The sequence below is a fragment of the Macaca thibetana genome, chromosome 1 (genome assembly GCF_024542745.1).
Source record: "Macaca thibetana thibetana isolate TM-01 chromosome 1, ASM2454274v1, whole genome shotgun sequence".
Classification (NCBI taxonomy): Eukaryota; Metazoa; Chordata; class Mammalia; order Primates; family Cercopithecidae; genus Macaca; species Macaca thibetana.
In genome coordinates, this window is record NC_065578.1 from 93656051 (window position 1) to 93674811 (window position 18761).

At 41.0% G+C, this 18761-nt stretch overlaps 1 pseudogene; it reads left to right on the top strand.

Annotated features, from left to right (window-relative positions):
- LOC126949980 (glyceraldehyde-3-phosphate dehydrogenase-like) overlaps positions 1 to 18761 on the top strand; it is a 52506-nt pseudogene that overhangs the window by 18576 nt on the left and 15169 nt on the right.

Below are 18761 nucleotides of genomic sequence, written 5' to 3' on the forward strand. Positions count from 1 at the left end.
GACCACTGCCAAGTTCACTCTGAGACAGTCAGGTTTTCAGGATAGGACCAGCCATTTTGTCTGCTCTGAGATAGGACCAGCCATTTTGTCTGCTCTGAGATGGTAATTGCTTGTGGTCAGAAACAGAAGGAGCAAAATATATTATTATTATTACTATTAATATATTTGTAATAACAATGATGGTAAGGAAAAGGCAGTTTATAGAATAAGAAATTCAATCTTACTCATAATTGAAGTAATGCAAATTAAAATAATAATGAAATAGAATCATTCAATTATTGAGCACCTACTGGGTGCCAGGCATTGTTAAAGGTGCTGGGGGTATAGTAGAGACTAAAGCTGACAAAATCATGGTTCTCAAAGAGCTGGTATTCTAGTTGGGGAGACATAAAATAAATAAATGAATAAATAATAGGTAAGTGCATGAGCTTATAATTAGAGTCCTGATTGAAGCTCCGTTTACTGGGGGGTCCACTGAGCCCATGAATCCAGATAGAGGTCATTTTCATAGTCCCCAATTATAAAATTGAGATCAACATACATGAAACTTGGAGAAAATCAATGGGATGGACAACAATATTACAGTTTTGCTCCAGGCTATGTTAACTATCCTAATCGTTTATCATAAAATATTCTGAAAAAGAGCTGCACAATCCAGACTTCCCTCAAAACACTATGACATTGATAACTTCATGCTGATCAGGCGAAAAAACAAGAGGCAGTCAGCATGCTGGAGACCTTGGTCAGATACATGCACTCTGGAATGTGGTAAATAAACTCTATCAAGATTCAGGGATCTGACACTTCAATAAAGTTCTTGGAGTCCAGTGATCATATGTGTCCTGGGATTGCCTCCAAAGCAAGAGATAGAGCACTGCATCTTACCTTCTCTACTCATTAGGAAGCACAGAGCCTGATGAGCCTTTTGGGCTCTAGAAGTCACACATTTCACACCTAGGAATATTGCACCACCCATATTCCAGTGTCATAGAAGGCTGCCAGCTTTTACTGGGGTCCAGAGCAGAAAAAAATGCTCTGCAACAGGTCCAGTACAAGCAGCCCTACTGCTTGGCCCATAACTTCTGGCAGAGCTGTAGTGGTGGACATGTTGGTGCTGGGAAAGTGGAGTTGATGGTAAGTCCCAGGAACAGACTCACAATGAAGGCCCCTGAAGTTGCAGAGCATTGCTATGCCATCTGCAGTGAAACATTATGCACTTTTTGAGAAATAACTCTTGATGTGTGTAACTGTGCCCTGGAAGACATAGAATGTGTGACCATGGGATACCAGGTACCCAAAACTACCCATTATGAGTTGGATTATTTTGGTGCTGCCATATCATAAAGTCAGACATTCCCAGCGATAGTCCATTAAAACATGAAACTGGTACATCCAGTATCCAGCCCAAGCAGCACTAGAGGGCCAAATAAACTTCATGAGCAGGTGGCCCAGGACCTCATGGCCACAGCTACATCAGCACCTCTCCCTCAGTTGGCACCCATGCCATACAGGGATCCCTATATGATCAACTTAAACAGAAGGAAAAAGCCTAAGCTTAGGTTATGGACAGATGAGCTTGGCATGTGGGAGCAAGTAAAAAATGGACAGTAGCTTCCTTACTGCTACCCTCAGAGATGAACTAGAAAGACAGCAAAGAAAGCAAATTTCCCCAGTGGGCAGAGCTGCCATGCAGTGTACTTGAATACCCACTTTGCGAAGAAAAGAGAATGGCCCCAAATAGGAATTATCTATTAGTCATCTGTTGCTGCATTACAAATTACTTTAAAATGTAGGGAGTTGAAATAACACAAAACTCACAGTTCCTGTGGGTTAGAAATCCAGGTGTTGCTTGGCTGGACCCCCCAACTCAGGGGCTTTCACAAGGCTGCAACCAAGATGCTGGTTGAGCTGGAGCCACCTCCAGGCTCAACTGAGGGAGAGGATCTGCAACCAAGCTCTCTCATGTGATTGTTAACGGGATTCAGTGTCGCACATGATGTTAGACTGAGAGACTTGGTTCCTTGCTGTCTGTTGGCCAGAGGCCTCCCTCAATTGCTTACCACATGGGTCTCTATAGGACAGTTTGCTATGTGGCAGCTGGTTTCTATGACAGTGAGCAAGAGAATAAGAGAGGGCAAGCAAGATGGAACCAGAGCTATTTTGTAACTAATCTCAGAAGTGATGTCCCATTACCTTTGCTTTGTTCTATTTGTTAGAAGTATGTCACTAAGTCCAGTCCACACTCAAGGGTAGGGGATTACATAAGGACACCAATACTAGTAAGAGAAGATTATTAGGAGCCAGCTTAGAAACTGTGTACCACAAAACAGACTCATAGGCAATGACCAGTAACAGCGGCTTGTTAGAACATTGGAATGGCCTACTGAACATGCAGCTCAAGTGCCAATTGGGTGGCAATATCCTACAGATGGAGTGTCATCATTCAGGACAGAGGACCTCTTTATGAGACTGAATCTCCTCTATTAAGAATATAAAAGGTGGAAGCAGCAGTAGTGTCACTCACCATTACTCCCGATGACTCACTCTGGTAATTTTGGACTCTGCAGGATTCGAAGTTCTGGTCCCCAAAGGAAGTACTCTCTTACTTCCTTTGAAGTAAGGGGACAGAGCAAAGAATTCCATTGAAGTACAAGGTACAGCTTCTACCTGGACACTTTGGAACCTTTGTGTCCAGAGGCAAGTAGGCAAGAAGTGCCACCATTTTGGCAGGAGTAATAAATCCTGATCAGCAAGAGAAATGGAGCTGCTTTTAGACAATGGGGTCAGGGATGAGCCCGGGTTATCTACTTGGGAATCTCTTGATAATCCCTCACTCAACTATAACTGTGAAAGAACACAGACAGCAGTCCTGGTGTAGGAAGGCTATGAATGCCAAAGGCTCAGATCCCTCGGAGAAGAGAGTTAAGGTTAAACCACCAGGAGAGCCACCAACACCTGCTGAAGTAAAGGTTGAGGGTAAGGGAGACTTAGCCTGGATAGTAGAGGAAGGAGAGGGTGAGTGTCACTTTGGCTCTAAGACTAACTGCAGACACGTATGTTTATTGCGGCACTATTCACAATAGCAAAGACTTGGAATCAACCCAAATGTCCATCAGTGACAGATTGGATTAAGAAAATGTGGCACATATATACCATGGAATACTATGCAGCCATAAAAAAGGATGAGTTTGCGTCCTTTGTAGGGACATGGATGCAGCTGGAAACCATCATTCTCAGCAAACTATCACAAGAACAGAAAACCAAACACTGCATGTTCTCACTCATAGGTGGGAATTGAACAATGAGATCACTTGGACACGGGAAGGGGAACATCACACACCGGGGCCTATTGTGGGGAGGGAGGAGGGGGGAGGGATTGCATTGGGAGTTATACCTGATGTAAATGACGAGTTGATGGGTGCTGACGAGTTGATGGGTGCAGCACACCACCATGGCACATGTATACATATGTAACAAACCTGCACATTGTGCACATGTACCCTAGAACTTAAAGTATAATAATTTAAAAAAAGACTAACTGCAGAGATGGGATTATAGTTTGTCCCACTAACCTCCTTTTTCTAAGATTCTTTTCAGGAAGAGAGGACTATGGGAACCATGGTGGAGCTGCTCCTTGAACTTGTGTGGAGAAGGGGATCTGTGAGGTAAAGGCTAGACTGTGGTGACCATGAAAGTGTATTGCTCAGATCTCCCTTCTAGAGAACCAGGTGCAAGGAGGTAGGCAGCCAACAGTCTCCAGCTGCTGCATCTTTGAATACATCCAAGCATTCACTTCAAGGTCACAGTCTACCTAGGCTGGTCCAAGCCAATGATTGAAATGGGAAGTACTACAGCTGGGTCATTTATGGCTAACATGACATTCCTCTGATGAATAATCTCAGCTCTGGAACTCTCCACTGGCCTGGCTGAGACTTGCGGCGAGTTGCATTGCAGTCTGAGGTTCCTTCTTCACAATTCTCCTTCCCCTTCTCTCCTTCCATGGAGGTCAGACCTGCGTCACAGTCTGAAGGCTTTTCCTACCTGCTCCCTTGCCCCTATATCCTTCATGGGCTTTGTTCCCCAGTAAATCTCATGTGTGTCTAATTCCTTTTTGGGGACTGCTTCTTGGAGGACACAAAATGACCCAGAGCAGAGTGACCTTATTTCTTGGAGTTGAAGGTAAAATTCCAGAAAAAAGTATCTTCAATGTAGATAGATTCTAACTCAACATGTAAATGTCCCAATTATACAAATCCAGACTGCAGTGTAACTTTTGGACAATAGATTTATACATTAACGAACACTGTAAATACCTGTTGCTATGGTCAGTTGGACACTGTGACCAAGCAGGTAGCTCCTCAGATGGATATATGAGTGCTTGAAGGAGTGAAAGTAGGAGTTGCCTACTGCTGTCCTTTCCTGTAAGACAGAGTCTTGATTAATGCCAAGACTTTGGAAATCCTGAATACTAAAGGGTAAACTGTAATTCCATTTAAGCTCCATGATCAGAATGAGAAATAAGTAAATAAAATATTAAATGAGTCAGAATGCTCTCCTCCTTTGCATGAGCTACTCTGCAGGACGTTTTTCTGATTAAAGGGCTTAAGCAATTTATTTTAACAGAAGTGATCAGTAAGCTTTCCAGCAATCAAAGTTGCAAGTTAATTAAAAGATCCCTTGGAAATTCTTGGCTTGGTCTCTTATTTATCACTCAGAACTTTCTTGATACAAAAAACCATTTGATATTTTCAGTGTTTCCTCCCACACTACTCCACCCTCTGCATTTTTCAAAGAAATTTAATAGAACTGCTGTGGCTTTTTGGTTTCAGAGGCAATTGAAATAATATGTAAGATAGATACACAATTAGGGGATAAATGTGTAAGAAGTCAAGTCCTACTTATGTCTATTATGACTGAAACTTGTGCAAAACAAACATCTCATATCACAGCATGTTTATTAAACATCTAAAAGATCTTGTCTTGGATTTTTTTTTATAGAACTAGAGAAGTTTTTAGTCTTTTTTTTCTAAGAAACTGAATAGTCACCAAAACCTGATTGAACCCTAAGTTCTTTCAAATGTCAGTGCCTCCATTAAGGCTAGGGAATGCTCTGGCTTTATTTTGATTAAAAATTTGAAGAGCAGATGAGCAGTAGCATTAAAAAAAAAGAGAGACAAGAAAGAATGTAGGCAAAATTTTTAAAGCTATAAAAATAACAGTTAATAGTTACTGAACACTATGGGCAGGTTTATAGAGATTATCCTATTTATTCCAAAAAAGAACCCTGTAAGACAGGATGCCATTATTATCCCCACTATCCAAATAAGAAAACCAAGATTTAGAGAGGCTAAGCAACGTGCCCAACGTGTCACACAGTCAGGTCCACATGATTCTAGGGCAGGAGTTGGTAAACCCTTCTGTAAAAAACCAGATGTAATATTTTCAGCTGTGCAGGTCTTACAGTCTCTGGGTCTTCATTGCAACTACCAACTTTGTTGTCGTATTGTGATAGAAGCTATCAATGATAACATAAATGAATGAGCATGACTGTGTTCCAGTAGGGCTTAATTTACAAAAACAGGCCAGCTAGATTTGGTTAGTGGGCCTAATCACTGTGAATGTTTCTTGTTCTTAGGTGGGACTCTGTTTTAAATTGCAAAGCACATGAGTTGCTTTCAAAGTAAATGTATTTTAAATCCTACAGAGAAAATTCTAACCAAGTTGAATCTAACTAAGCTACAAAACTTATTCATTCGGCAAATACCAGCTGAGTGCTTATTGCTGGGATGTTGGCAATATGGTGGTCACAGAGACCTTAATGGAGTCTAATGTGGAAAAAAGACAAGTAAATAGAGAGTTATTATTTCCATACACTGTGATAAATGCTATTTGATGGGGCAGGGATTGGAATACCAAGAAAACACAGCAAAAGGGCAACAAACCTAGCCTGGGCAATTAGGAAGCCTCTGGCAGAACAGGCCAATGGTCCTTTGCCAACTCTCTGCTCCCACCACCCAGCTCCACTCTCCAGGAGCAAAGGTTATTTAAACAACAACAGCTGGAGCATGGCTTCAGCTAGCTGTCCAGTCTCCATGGGCTTCAAGCTCAGGCCCTTTGTAGTCTCATGAACCAGGGTCTGCCAATGTCACCTGGAGATCTGTTCAAAGAAATCACCAGTTTGTTTTGAAGGGTCTTGGTTTCTCTAGCTTCACCTTGAATCCTGACCCTCTCTAAGAGGCCATAGTGCTCAAACTCAGTTGTCATCTACTCACCCAAAGAGTGGCATTTAGAGCAAGTGGGTAAGCCTGGATTAACCTACCAGGGCTTCTGAAACCTGGCGGTCTATGAACTACTTACTTGAATAGCATTCTAGAACTCTGAGCCTAGCGATTTAGAAAGTACTTGTTAAGTGGATGAGAAGCCAACTTTTAAACAAGCTCCACAAGTATGTCTGGTGTGCATGAACCATGTTTGGAAACTGCTGGCCGGAAGGATTTCTAAAGATGCATTTAACCTTTCCAGCCAACTGTTTATTGCCATGGCTACATTTACAAACATCTTACTAAGAAGGAAGGGAAAATTGAAATGGTTTTAGGGATGTTTACCATGATTTCTACCTTCCCATCACTACCATGTAAGGACAATGGTTTGATAGGCTGATGTGTGGGAGTAAACTTTGTTGCCCTAATATGTTGAAGAATGGTCAGGAGTTCCTCTTTGTTAGGTAACAGAACAAAAATGTGAATCTTGGATGGATGATGCCTGTATGCTTAATTCAGGCATGCTTTACACAGTAAAAGAGCAGTAGCTGTGTATAAATCGAGCCTAGCAAAACACAGGAGAATTCTTCATGCCTTCAGGTTCAGGATGGGTGCTGCTTGGCAGTCTTCTTAGACCCAGAGTTGGTTTAAACTAGTTGGTTTAAACTCAGTAGGGTTACTGAGTTCCAGTTGGCAAATGTCATAAGCAAAGGAAGGAAAAGGGTTAAAAAAGAAAGAAAGAAAGAAGAAAAAAACATACGAGAGAATGTGTTAGAAAGCAACGAGGAAGAAAAGGTATGTTGGAGTGGTAGAAAGTTTCCTATTTCCTGATTATGCTTTAAAAATTAGGTCAATTTTTGGGTTTGGGGTTTTTTGTTACTCCAAAGACCTAGAATTCTCAACTTCTATCACAAATCAGGGCATTTGGGTAGAAACAGAGCTACAAGATTAGCAGGAGGGTTTTCAACTTTAAAAAAAAAGTTTTGGGGCCGGGATGGGTGGCTCATGCCTGTAATCCAACAGTTTGAGAGGGTGAGGCAGGCAGATTACTTGAGGCCAGGAGTTCGAGACCAGCCCAGCCAACATGGCAAAACCCGTCTCTACTAAAAAATACAAAAATTAGCTGGGCATGGTGGCGTGTGTCTGTAGTCCCAGCTACTCAGGAGGCTGAGGTGGGAAGATTGCCTGAGCCCAGGAGTTTGAGGCTACAGTGAGCTATGATGTTGCCACTGCACTCCAGCCTGGGTGACAGAGCCAGATCCTGTCTCAAAAACAAAACAAAACAAAAAAAGTCCTGTGTCCCAATTCTCCATTCACTGTAGTTCCTATTACTAGCATATTGGAAAAAGTTCTCATCCTGTATGTTCCTTAATTTCTTTTTTATAAAATGTGTCACCCGGCTCCTGGGCATTGCAAAGGGCCGGCTTACTTTACCTAACAAATATGACTTAAGTGTCTTCGCACTCTCCAGCCTATGGGTGTAACTCCCCATAGCTATGACCCCCAGATTGTTACTGAGGCCTTTATGAACACTGCAAAGGAAAACAGGCCTGCTTCTAACCAGTTTCGACACAGCAGGAACTTTCCCAAATAGTACATTGGCTCTGGAGCAGAGTGCACTTTTTCATCTTACTTCGGAATGTATTTTTATTCTAACATTTGAATATGGATTCTCTAAAATGCTGGGAATTCAAATGGACTTTAAATAAAATAGTGTTGCCATTCTCGGAAGATCTTGTTCCTAGGAAATTGGAAAGCAGGCCAACTTCTCATTTTTAAAGATGAGTTAAATACGCAGAGGGAGGGAGTAATGTCACAAAGAAACTGAAAGGCAGGTTTGTCATGGATTTGGATGATCAACATTTGGCTGTACTGAATGAGACAGTTCAGACCTTATTTTCCCTCAGATCATGCTCCATTTTAAATATATTATTTTTACCATTTTAAATATATTATGAAAAGTATACGTAAAGAGTGTTTTAAATATATTCCAAAAGTTATTTTTTGAAAGTACCAATTATTTTGTAGGTGGATCAGACTCACCATTAGTGTGGAAGAGAAAAAAAAATAGAGGATTATACTACCCAAGTCTGCCTGGGAATGAGGAAGACCGTTCTATTTTAGCATACGAAGAAGTTAATATTTTAATTTTCCTCTTTCCCTTTCTCTGCAATTCCCTCCTCCTTCTCCATCAAGGTAAATTTTCCATGATGGGATTGGTCTGACACAATGATGGGAGGAAAGAAAGGAAGAAGAATAGGCTAGTGATTTGCTTTTCCCTAAGTCTAAGATCTTTATTGGAGGGAGGCAGATTGGTGAGAGATAGTCTCCATCACTTTCTGATGGGTCCTCCAAGGTATAGCTACTGAAGGGAAAACAATTCAAGCCCTCAGAAGCAAAGGGGCTAAGTAGTTTTTGAAAAATAGACACATCTCAGTAGCTTTGGATTATCTACACATTTTGTTGGTATATTGGCCAGTTAATAAAACCTTTCAAGTAGGTTGGGTGCAGTGGCTCATGGCTGTAATTCCCGAGCTTTGGGAGGCCAAGGTTGGAGAAGTGCTTGAGGCCATGAGTTTGAGACCAGCCTGGACAACATAGCAAAACCCTATCTCTACAAAAATAAAAATTTTAAAAAGCTAAGTGTGGTGGCACACAGTTGTAGTCCTAGCCACCCAGGAGGCTGAGGCATAGAGATAATTTCAGCCTAGGAGATGGAGATTATAGTGGGCTATGATAATGGCGCTGCATTCCAACCTAGGCAACAGAACAAGACCCTTTCTCTAGAAAAAAACAATTATTATTAAATTTTAATTTTAACTTTAAAAAACTCTTTCAAGAAATGTTTCTGCATACTGATAACATACCCAATTCTAATTCTACTACTTGCACAAAGCCATCAGACTGTTTGAGATTCATGAAATGAGATTCATTTAAACATGTTTTTTATGGAGAAGGAAAGAATAACCCAGAGATACTCAGTGATTTTACCAAGGTTACACAGTTAGTACCTGGCAAGCCAAAGATTAAAATCTATAGCTAGTGCACATGCATGCATGTGTGTTTCTCACCACATCTAGGGAAGAAATGTCTTGAGAGACATTCTGAGACTCATTAAAAAATTAACCTAATGGAGGTTAAAGTTGAGGATGTCTTAATTAGTTATTAAATTTATTAAACCAGACTCTCTGCTGAGGTCCCTCAGGATACATTCACATTAAAATATTTCAAGCCATATAAAATCCCGCTTTAATTACTAAGTATGCATGCCAGCCTGGAAAGATGGGGTTTCAACCCGACTGTCAATAAATACAAGCAAATGCTTAACAGCTCCAAGCATTAGGGCTTCTCCCCTGGTATAACTCCTGTTCCTCCTTTGGTTTAGAGAAATGCACAAATGTGATTTCAGTGATGATTAGGAAAAGTACTAACATCTGATGCATAGGAGAATAACCTGGTATTGATCAATTTACACTTGCAAGGAATCAAAGTAGTGACTAACAACTTGTTATTAATCTGGCTAACATTCATCTAGGTGTCAGACGACAGTGTCCTACTTTCTAGCTTCTTTGATCCTTTTGGCTAGATTCACTATAATACTTGTCCATTAACACAGTGGTTCCCAACAAGCAGCTGTGAAGGTCCTCCAGATGGTTAATCTCCAACAGCATTAGTATTTCTGTGCAGATTAGTGGACAGCTGCTTATAGTATGAAGCAATGCTTTACTTGCTGTGCGATTCCATGCCCCTTTGTCTGTGCTAGACCCTCTGCCTGGAATGCCCTGCCTCTCTTCTCTGACTTCTCTGACAAGTTTCTACTTCCAAGAGCAGATTTAAATGTCATCTCCTCTATGAGGTTTCTTCCTGACTCCCAAAAGGTGGAACTAATTTCTCCTTCCAGTATGTTCCATCGCATTTAACACACAATTTCTGTTACAATACTTTTCAGATCATATCAAAATCACTAATTTATCTTTTTACCGTTTCAAGTAGAATGGAGCTCCATGAAGAAGTGACTGCATCTCTTCTTCTATGGCTAAAAGTGGCCTGAGTAGGCCTTTGGCCCATGTTGGTTGAATGCATACTGAAGCTTCATTGTTCTGTGATTCACTAAATAAGTATATTCATAGACTCTCTTCTCTAGCCCAAATTTCTCTGTTTATCCTTGGGCCCCACCTCTACCCCCATTTCCGCTCCAGTGCCCTGAGTAACGCCTTTAGGGGTATGACTTGGGTTTTCACTATGCCTTGAGTTTTTTCCTCAAAGTCTTTCTATTCATTCTGTTGGGACTTTGATGAGCATTGCTCTTTTGGGCCAAGGGTTTCCCTAATCTGGTTCCAACTTTTTTTTTTTTTTACAGCATCTTCCTGAAACAGCCTCCCTTCCTGCTAGTGCCTGCAAGTTATTTGTTCTTTTAGTTTTTTATTTCCCCAACTCCAGAGCAAAATATTTCTGTACTTGTTTTTTCCTGTGATAAAATATACATAACATAATATTTACATTTAACCACTTATAAGTGTACAATTCAGGGGAATTAAATTCTTTACTTCTTAATGGTGAATTCCATGAGTCTGCCACACTCATGATGGCTAGCTTATATGCCCATGGGAGAGATTAACAAGAGGACACAAGTGAGATCCCTGGAAGCCTCCAACCTTTCCATATTCCTCTCCAGGTTCCTTAACAGTTCACTCACTTTTCAATTCAAGAGACTTTTCCAGTGGAAGGTTACCTGCAAAAGGCAGTGCCAGGTTGGGTGGGAGACACAGTGCTTCAGACCATCTTCCTGTCCTCCAAGAACTCCTCTTCAGCGGGAGAAGAAAGCCAGACCAAAAAACTAATTATCAAACAAAATGCAGTAAAAATAAATTAAAAATTTAAAAATCTACCAGAATGCACAAATGCTAAGAGATGGAAGGAGGAGGAAAAATTAGGTCTAACTAGAAGAGACGGACAGATGAATAGAATTTCTAAAGGAGGAGAAGAGTGATCCTGGCAGAACACAGTAAAGAACAGTACCACATGTAGAAAGTGTGCAATAATTTATTGAATGAAATAATAATTTATTGAATGAAATGAAATGCATGGCTGTATAAATGAATACAAGGATGAAAGCCAAATTGTAGCAAAGGCCAGGAATGGTGAGTGCACAAGGGAAATTTGATGTCTGATGTGTAATAGCTGGCTGTGGTCAGGATTTATGGTGGAATGCCCGGAGCTTACCCTGGTTCTTTTCTGCAAATTACAACTCAATTCTCAAACTATTACATGGTCCACATAACTAAGAGGATAGGATGGAGTTGTCAAATGACCTCACAAATGGAATAATGGTGGTGTAAGCAGAAAAGACTGACATCCTCCCTTCTATTCTCTTGTGCCACCTCTGCCATCAATCTTGAATTTCTAGGAGTCACTTCCCAATGGTGGATAATCACTTCCAGTGACACAGAGCCATTTCAACCCTTTCAAGAGCTAATTATATCTCCACAAGTGACAACTGTGATTATTAGATATAGAAATGGTCATAATGCACTTTGGGAGGCCGAGACGGGTGGATCACGAGGTCAGGAGATCAAGACATCCTGGCTAACACGGTGAAACCCCGTCTCTACTAAAAAATACAAAAAACTAGCCGGGCGAGGTGATGGGCACCTGTAGTCCCAGCTACTCCGGAGGCTGAGGCAGGAGAATGCCGTGAACCCGGGAGGCGGAGCTTGCAGTGAGCTGAGATCCGGCCACTGCACTCCCGCCTGGGCGACAGAGTGAGACTCCGTCTCAAAAAAAAAAAAAAAAAAGAAATGGTCATAATGTTGCTCTTTGAGACACAAAAAGCAGTGGAATATTTGCATCTTAAGGTATGTTGGTGTATACATGCACCTTAGTATCACACACACTCCTATAGACATATACCTGTATTCACACATATGTGTTTGTAAAATACTCACATTGGTACAGGTATATAGACATGTAAACTCCCTTTCTAAAACAAAGATTCATAATTTTCTAAGATTTCACTAAGTCTCTGTGTTTGCCAAACATGACAGCATGATAGGGAAGGAATTAAGGCCCTTGTGCTATCATAACTTGCTGGGCAAGCACAAGGCAGGGATGTGCGCTAGAGGCTTCTTTTGCTGGGAACAGCCCAGCACGTAAAGTTAACCCTGAGATCAACACCGTCAGTGAGATGAGTTATAGGACTTCATGGCAGAGCATCACAGAAACTCAGGAACATATCAAAGCATTCGTTACTCTGGTGGCAGGAAATAAGCTGAAAGAATTTAGAGAATTGCAATCACACATAATAGCGTTATCACTGGTGACTAGAATTTGAATTATGTGCACACAGACTTCTCCCCCAGTAGGTACTGCTTACAAGCACTTAAGGAAAATGGGGTTCTGGATAAAATCAATTAGAGAGCAGTTACACGAAGCTGGGCAAATGCTATAAAGTGTAAACAGTAGGACAGAGTGCAGCCAGGGTGGGTGAAATTCAATTCTGAGTAAAAAGTGCAGTTTTGACAGCATTGCTGGTGAATATTTGTTTCCCTTGGGGATGTGATAGTTTAGGACTGTCATTATGATGGACATGCAATCACTGAGACTCCTGCACGGGACATTCTTTGTTTGCACTCCTCAGCATCTACCATAGCATGCTGTAGGTGTGATGGGGCAGTGCAGAGGGGTGGTGGGGAGAGCTACAGTTCTGACCAGATCTCTCTAATTGCCAAAATGACTCAACCTATATAGGTTGAGCCCTTTTATCAAGGGCAGAGATCAAGGCAGCCCACAGCTGGAAATTCTCTCCATAGTCCTTGAAGTTGGCAGACAATCAGAATCACGAAGGAACTTTTTTAAAAACATAGATTCCTGGGCCCTATCACCCAGAATCTGACCTTGTAAGTCTGGGCTGCAGCCCACAACCTTGTCTTTTTTCAAAAAAGTTCCATGGTGGTTCTGTAATCCAATCGTTTGGGGACCACTGGTTTACGTGATAGTGCTTTATTATTCATTTATTTATTTATTTATTTTTGAGACGAAGTCTCCCTCAGTCACCCAGGCCAGAGTGCAGTGGTGCAATTTGGCTTACTGCAACTTTGGCCTCCTGGGCTCAAGTGATCCTTCCACCTCAGCCTCCCAGGCAGCTAGGACTAAAGGTGCATGTCATCAAGCCCAGCTAATGTTTGTAGTTTTTGTAGAGAGAGGATTTTGCCATGTTGCCCAAACTGGTCTCAAACTCCTAGCCTCAAGCAATCCTCTTATCTAGGCCTCTGAAAGGGCTGGGATTACAGACATGAGCCATAGCACATGGTCGAAGTGTATTTTTGCCAGTAAGTAGCAAAAATGGAAGATAAGTAGAAAAGGAGGGAATGAGATTTGAGAGTCCCATAGTATCTGTCAGGGCCTCTAACCCTCTTCTCTTCTGCCTAGAGGTCCACGGCCCTGAGGTTTTCTTCTGGATGATGAGAGGGTAAGCCTGGCAGCTTAGGGAGCTATGGACTGCTTCATACTGCAGAAGAAGGACTAAGAATGGGCTATGCCTAAGCTGATTAAGATGATTCCCCTCTCTATGTGGTTTGTCTGCAGGCAAAAATGAGGACTTTAGATCTCAGTGAATCTAAATAACTCAAGTCTAGTTCAAATTAGTGTTTCTCCCTCTGTTAGTAAGGAAGGATGTCTTTCCCTCCTACTCTCTCGACAGTCTTGGCCCTAGTATTTAGAGCTTTATAGATAAATACCAAGTTATAAAGTTTAGTAAAGACATAGACCAACAGTCAGCAACCTTTTTTTAACCTTAAGGAAAAAAAATACATAAACGCATTATTCTAAACTGCCAACGCCAACTCTGTAAGATTTTTTATTGTTATTGAGTATATTTTAATGAACTTATAAACAGGGTGGCTCTCTCTTTTTGTAGCAAGTAGCCAGCCATTAGTTTGAATGGCCACCTGGGTACCATTGCTTTCTATCTTCTAAACACTGCACAGTCATTAAGGATATTCTGCATGAAATGACATTGCTGAGGGAAAACCTGGTTGCCATACACACGTGGCTACAGGGCTGCTGAGTGGTTTAGAGAAGTCTTGGAAGGTGCTACCCACGTTCCCAAGCACCACTCCTGTCCCTCACTTCAAATGAGGTATACAATAGATTTCAAAGACTTATTTTAAAATGCCCCCAATTGCATAATTATTTTTTAGATAATTATGCATTTGATATTTGATAACTCGAATGGTTACCAAATAGTTAAAAAAAACTAGAATCGATTATCTCACGGAAAGAATGTTCAACTCTGCATCTAGAATTTCTTTTAGTCATTCCAGGGAGAGTAATGAAAAAGCAGTAAATTATTATTGCACTGAGTTTTCAGTGGATGAATCTGGAAGCAATATTACCAGGATCTGTGTAACTCTGTATGTTAAGTCATACCATCATGCTCTTTGCTCTTGCATAATTTGGTAGAAAATGGTATGAAGTTTAACAAACAAATAAGGTGCATTTAAAAATAAATACTGCTAAAATGTAACCATAAATTTAGAAAATCAGTGGATACTATAAAATTATAGCATAAAGTCCCAGTCCCATTTCCAAACATCCTTATTGGTACCCAGAACTTTTCTGGATGGTGAATAGAGCTAGTTTCTAGTGATGCAATAAAGTGTGAAAAATGGTCTTGTACTCAGTTGCTTAGTTGTTTGAAAAACAGATCTTGAACATGAAAAAAATGAATAATAAATCACAGAATTTTCACCCAATCAATTTCTTCATAGGTTATGTTGATTCTGGCAAAAAGTTGAAAGGCAGAAATGGGAAAAAAACATCAAACCAGGGCTAGAAACATAAATCAGACAGTTTAAGTGGGCTTTCAGAGAAAAAATTCAAAGGAAGGGAGAACTAATTTACTTGACTGTTAAGTGCTTAGAGAGCTTTACTTACAGTAATTTCTTATGCTGAATATCAGAATTTTTAAACTTTTAAATAGAATTTAAATTGAAATAGCTACAATTTCCTGACAGATTACAACGTGCCAAACACTTTATATACATTAGTTTGCATCCTTACCTCAGTCTTCATTGCAGAGATTATTATTATCATTTCACAAATGATAAAATGGGGACTTGAACAGGTTAGGTCACATAGTATAGTTGATTATATTACTGTTCACCCTATTTGCCCCTCTTTGTGTGAATCCAGGCATGGTCATAGCACTGACTTCGGCCAATGAAATGTGAGCAGAAATGATGTGTGTTACTTCTGGACAGAAGTTTTAAGAGCCAATGCATGGTTGGCTATGCCTTCTGTCTGCTGTGAAATCAGCAGTGCTCCAGATGGAAGAAGCTTGGGTCCTGGAGTGAAGACTGTGTGGAGTAAAGTCGCATTCAGCCCATGATGGGCATAAAGCATGAATGAGAAACAAAACTAGGAGGTGGTAAGCCACTGATAGTTTGAGATTGCTCATTTCTGTAACAAAATCTAGCCAATCCTGTCTGGTACACACAGTTTAAGTGGCAAAACCCAAGTTTCTTTGATTTCTAAGCCTTGGGCACAGAAGAAAGGTAGTGACATAGATTAGGCACTCCATAAACATTTGTTGAAGGAAGGAATTTTTGGTTGTTGCCCAGCATTGAACACAATACTTCAGATGTGATCTGATCCACGTAAGAGTCATTAGGAGTACAAACACTCTTTTTACACTGAACATCTGTTAATGAAGGTTTAGAGTACATTAGCTTTTTTGTCAACTGTACTTATTTCTTTAACAAAAAAATTATTGTCTACATAACATGTACAAGGCACAGAGTGAGGTGTCATGGCTGATACAAAAACAAAACATAAAAATGATTGTCTTCCAGCTGTTCATAATTTCATGAGTGAGAGTCGCACATTCACAACCAGCTGTGTCAAAAGGCAATGAATAGAGTTGGACAGTGTGTTTTGTTAACTGTAGATTGAGTATGGAACGAGGCGGTCATGAATTTCAGTCATTCATTCCACAAATACATGTTGAGCATCAACAATGAGTTGAGTGCTGTGTTCACTCCTGCAGATACAGGTTAAAAAAAAATACAGTCCCAGTCTCAAAGGTCTCGCAAGCTAGTGCGAGAGACAAATTAGTTAATAGGGAATTATACTAGAGCATGATAAGAGCTGTAATAAAGTTAAGCTCAGGAAGCTATGGATATATGGAGGGAGAATATCAGCCTGGAAGAGTCAAAGAAGGCATTCTGGAGGAAGTGAGTCATAAGTTGATTCCTAAAAGATGAGTGAGTGTTTGCAGATGAAGAAGGAGAGGGAATGTACTGGTGCAGAGAAGAAGTACATTTGCCTGTAATCCCAGCATTTTGGGAGGCCAAGGAGGGTGGATCACAAGGTCAGGAGATGGAGACCATCCTGGCCAACACGGAGAAACCCAGTCTCTGCTAAAAATACAAAAATTAGCTGGGCGTGGTGGCGTGTGCCTGTAATCCCAGCTACTTCAGAGGCTGAGGCAGGAGAATCATTTGAACCCGGGAGACAGAGGTTGCAGTGAGCTAAGATTGCACCACTACACTCCAGCCTGACGACAGAAAAATATTCTGAAAAAAAAAAAAAAAAAAAAAACTACAGTCAAGCCCCAGTGAGCAGTTGGTGGAAAGGCGAGGACACAGAGACAAAATAGTTTGAAAGAACATGACTTGTTCTAGGAGACAGCAAGTAATACACTGTCTTAGTCAGCATGGGCTACCCTAATAAAATATTATGGACTGAGTAGTTTAGAATAGAAATTTAGTTCTTCACAGTTATGAGGGCTGGAAGTCTTACATTAGGGTGCCAGCCTGGTCAGGGTCTGTTGAGGGTCCTCTTCCTGGCTTGCAGATGGCTGCCTTCTTGCTGTGCCCTCACATGGCAGAGAAAGATTTCTTCTTCTTTTTATAAGGCCACCAATCCTACCAGCCCCACTCTTATGACCTCATTTAACTGTAATTAAGGCCTAAAAAAACAATCACATTAGGGGTTTAGGGCTTCAACATATAAATTTGGGAAAGGCACAAATATTCAACCCATAACATATACTAAGGATTGAAAATAAGAAAAAATTTAGTCTGAGCATGGTGGCTCATGCCTATAATCCCAGCACTTTGGGAGGCGAAGGCAGGAGGATCACTTGAGACCAGGAGTTCAAGACCAGCCTGGCAACATGGTGAAACCCTATCTCTACAAAAAATACAAAAATTAGCCAGGCGTGGTGATGCACACCTGTAGTCCCAGCTACTCGAGAGGCTGAAGTGGGAGGATCACCTGACACTGGAAGGTTGAAGCTGCAGTGAATTGAGATCATGCACTGCACTCCAGCCTGGGCGACAGAGTGAGACCCTGTCTCAAAAATAAATAAATTTAAAAAGTGAGGTCAGAAGAAACAGAGAGGATGAATAGATTTCAGAAAAATTAAGAAGGAAATAGAATAAACAAGGTCTTTGGTGATCAAATGAATTGGTACGTTAGGAGTCAAAGATGATCTCAAAAGTTGGGTTCCAGTGACTGAGAAAGTGGAATATGATGTGGTAAATGTGGAAAAACAAACTGAATTTTCCTCTGCTCTCACACAACAATCACAATCCTTGGGTGTCCTCCAATTCAATTCCAACACTATTTTTTTTTTTTTTTTTTTTTTTTTTTTTTTTTTTGAGACGGAGTCTCGCTCTGTCGCCCAGGCTGGAGTGCAGTGGCGCGATCTTGCAAGCTGAGATAGCATTAGATCCCACAGGTTAAGGGCTCAGTCCCCAGGACATCCTGCCACACCTATCAGACAACAGTCACAAGTCCAGGCCTCTGGAACTTCTGATTGACTGGCTCAAGTTGAGGTTTCCACTACCCTCTTTGAGTTTGATTAATTTGCTGGAGTGGCTCCTAGAACTCAGGTAAACACTTTCATTTACTGGTTTATTATAAAGGAGATTACAAAGAATACTGTTATGGTTTGGCTCTGTGGCCCCACCCGAATCTCATCTGGAATCATAATCCCCACATGTTGAGGGAGGGTGATGATTGGATCATGGGGGTGGTTTCCCACATTGTGTTCTCACGATAGTGAGTAAATTCTCATGAGATCTGATGGTTTTATAAGGCAGTTTTCCCTGCTCTTTCTAGCTGGGTCATTCCTGCCACCGTATGAAGAAGTTATTTGCTTCCCCTTTTGCTTCTACCCTGATTTTAAGTTTCCTGAGGCCTCCTCAGCCATCTGGAAATGTGAGTCAATTAAACCTTTTTTACTATTATTATTATTATACTTTAAGTTCTAAGGTACATGTGCACAAGTTGCAGGTTTGTTACACAGGTATACATGTGCCATGTTGGTTTGCAGCACCCATCAACTCATCATTTACATTAGGTATTTCTCATAATGCTATCCCTCCCCTAGCACCCCACCCCACAACAGGCCCTGGTGTGTGATGTTCTGCTGCCTGTGTCCATGTGTTCTCATTGTTCGACTCACACTTATGCATGAGAACATGCGGTGTTTGG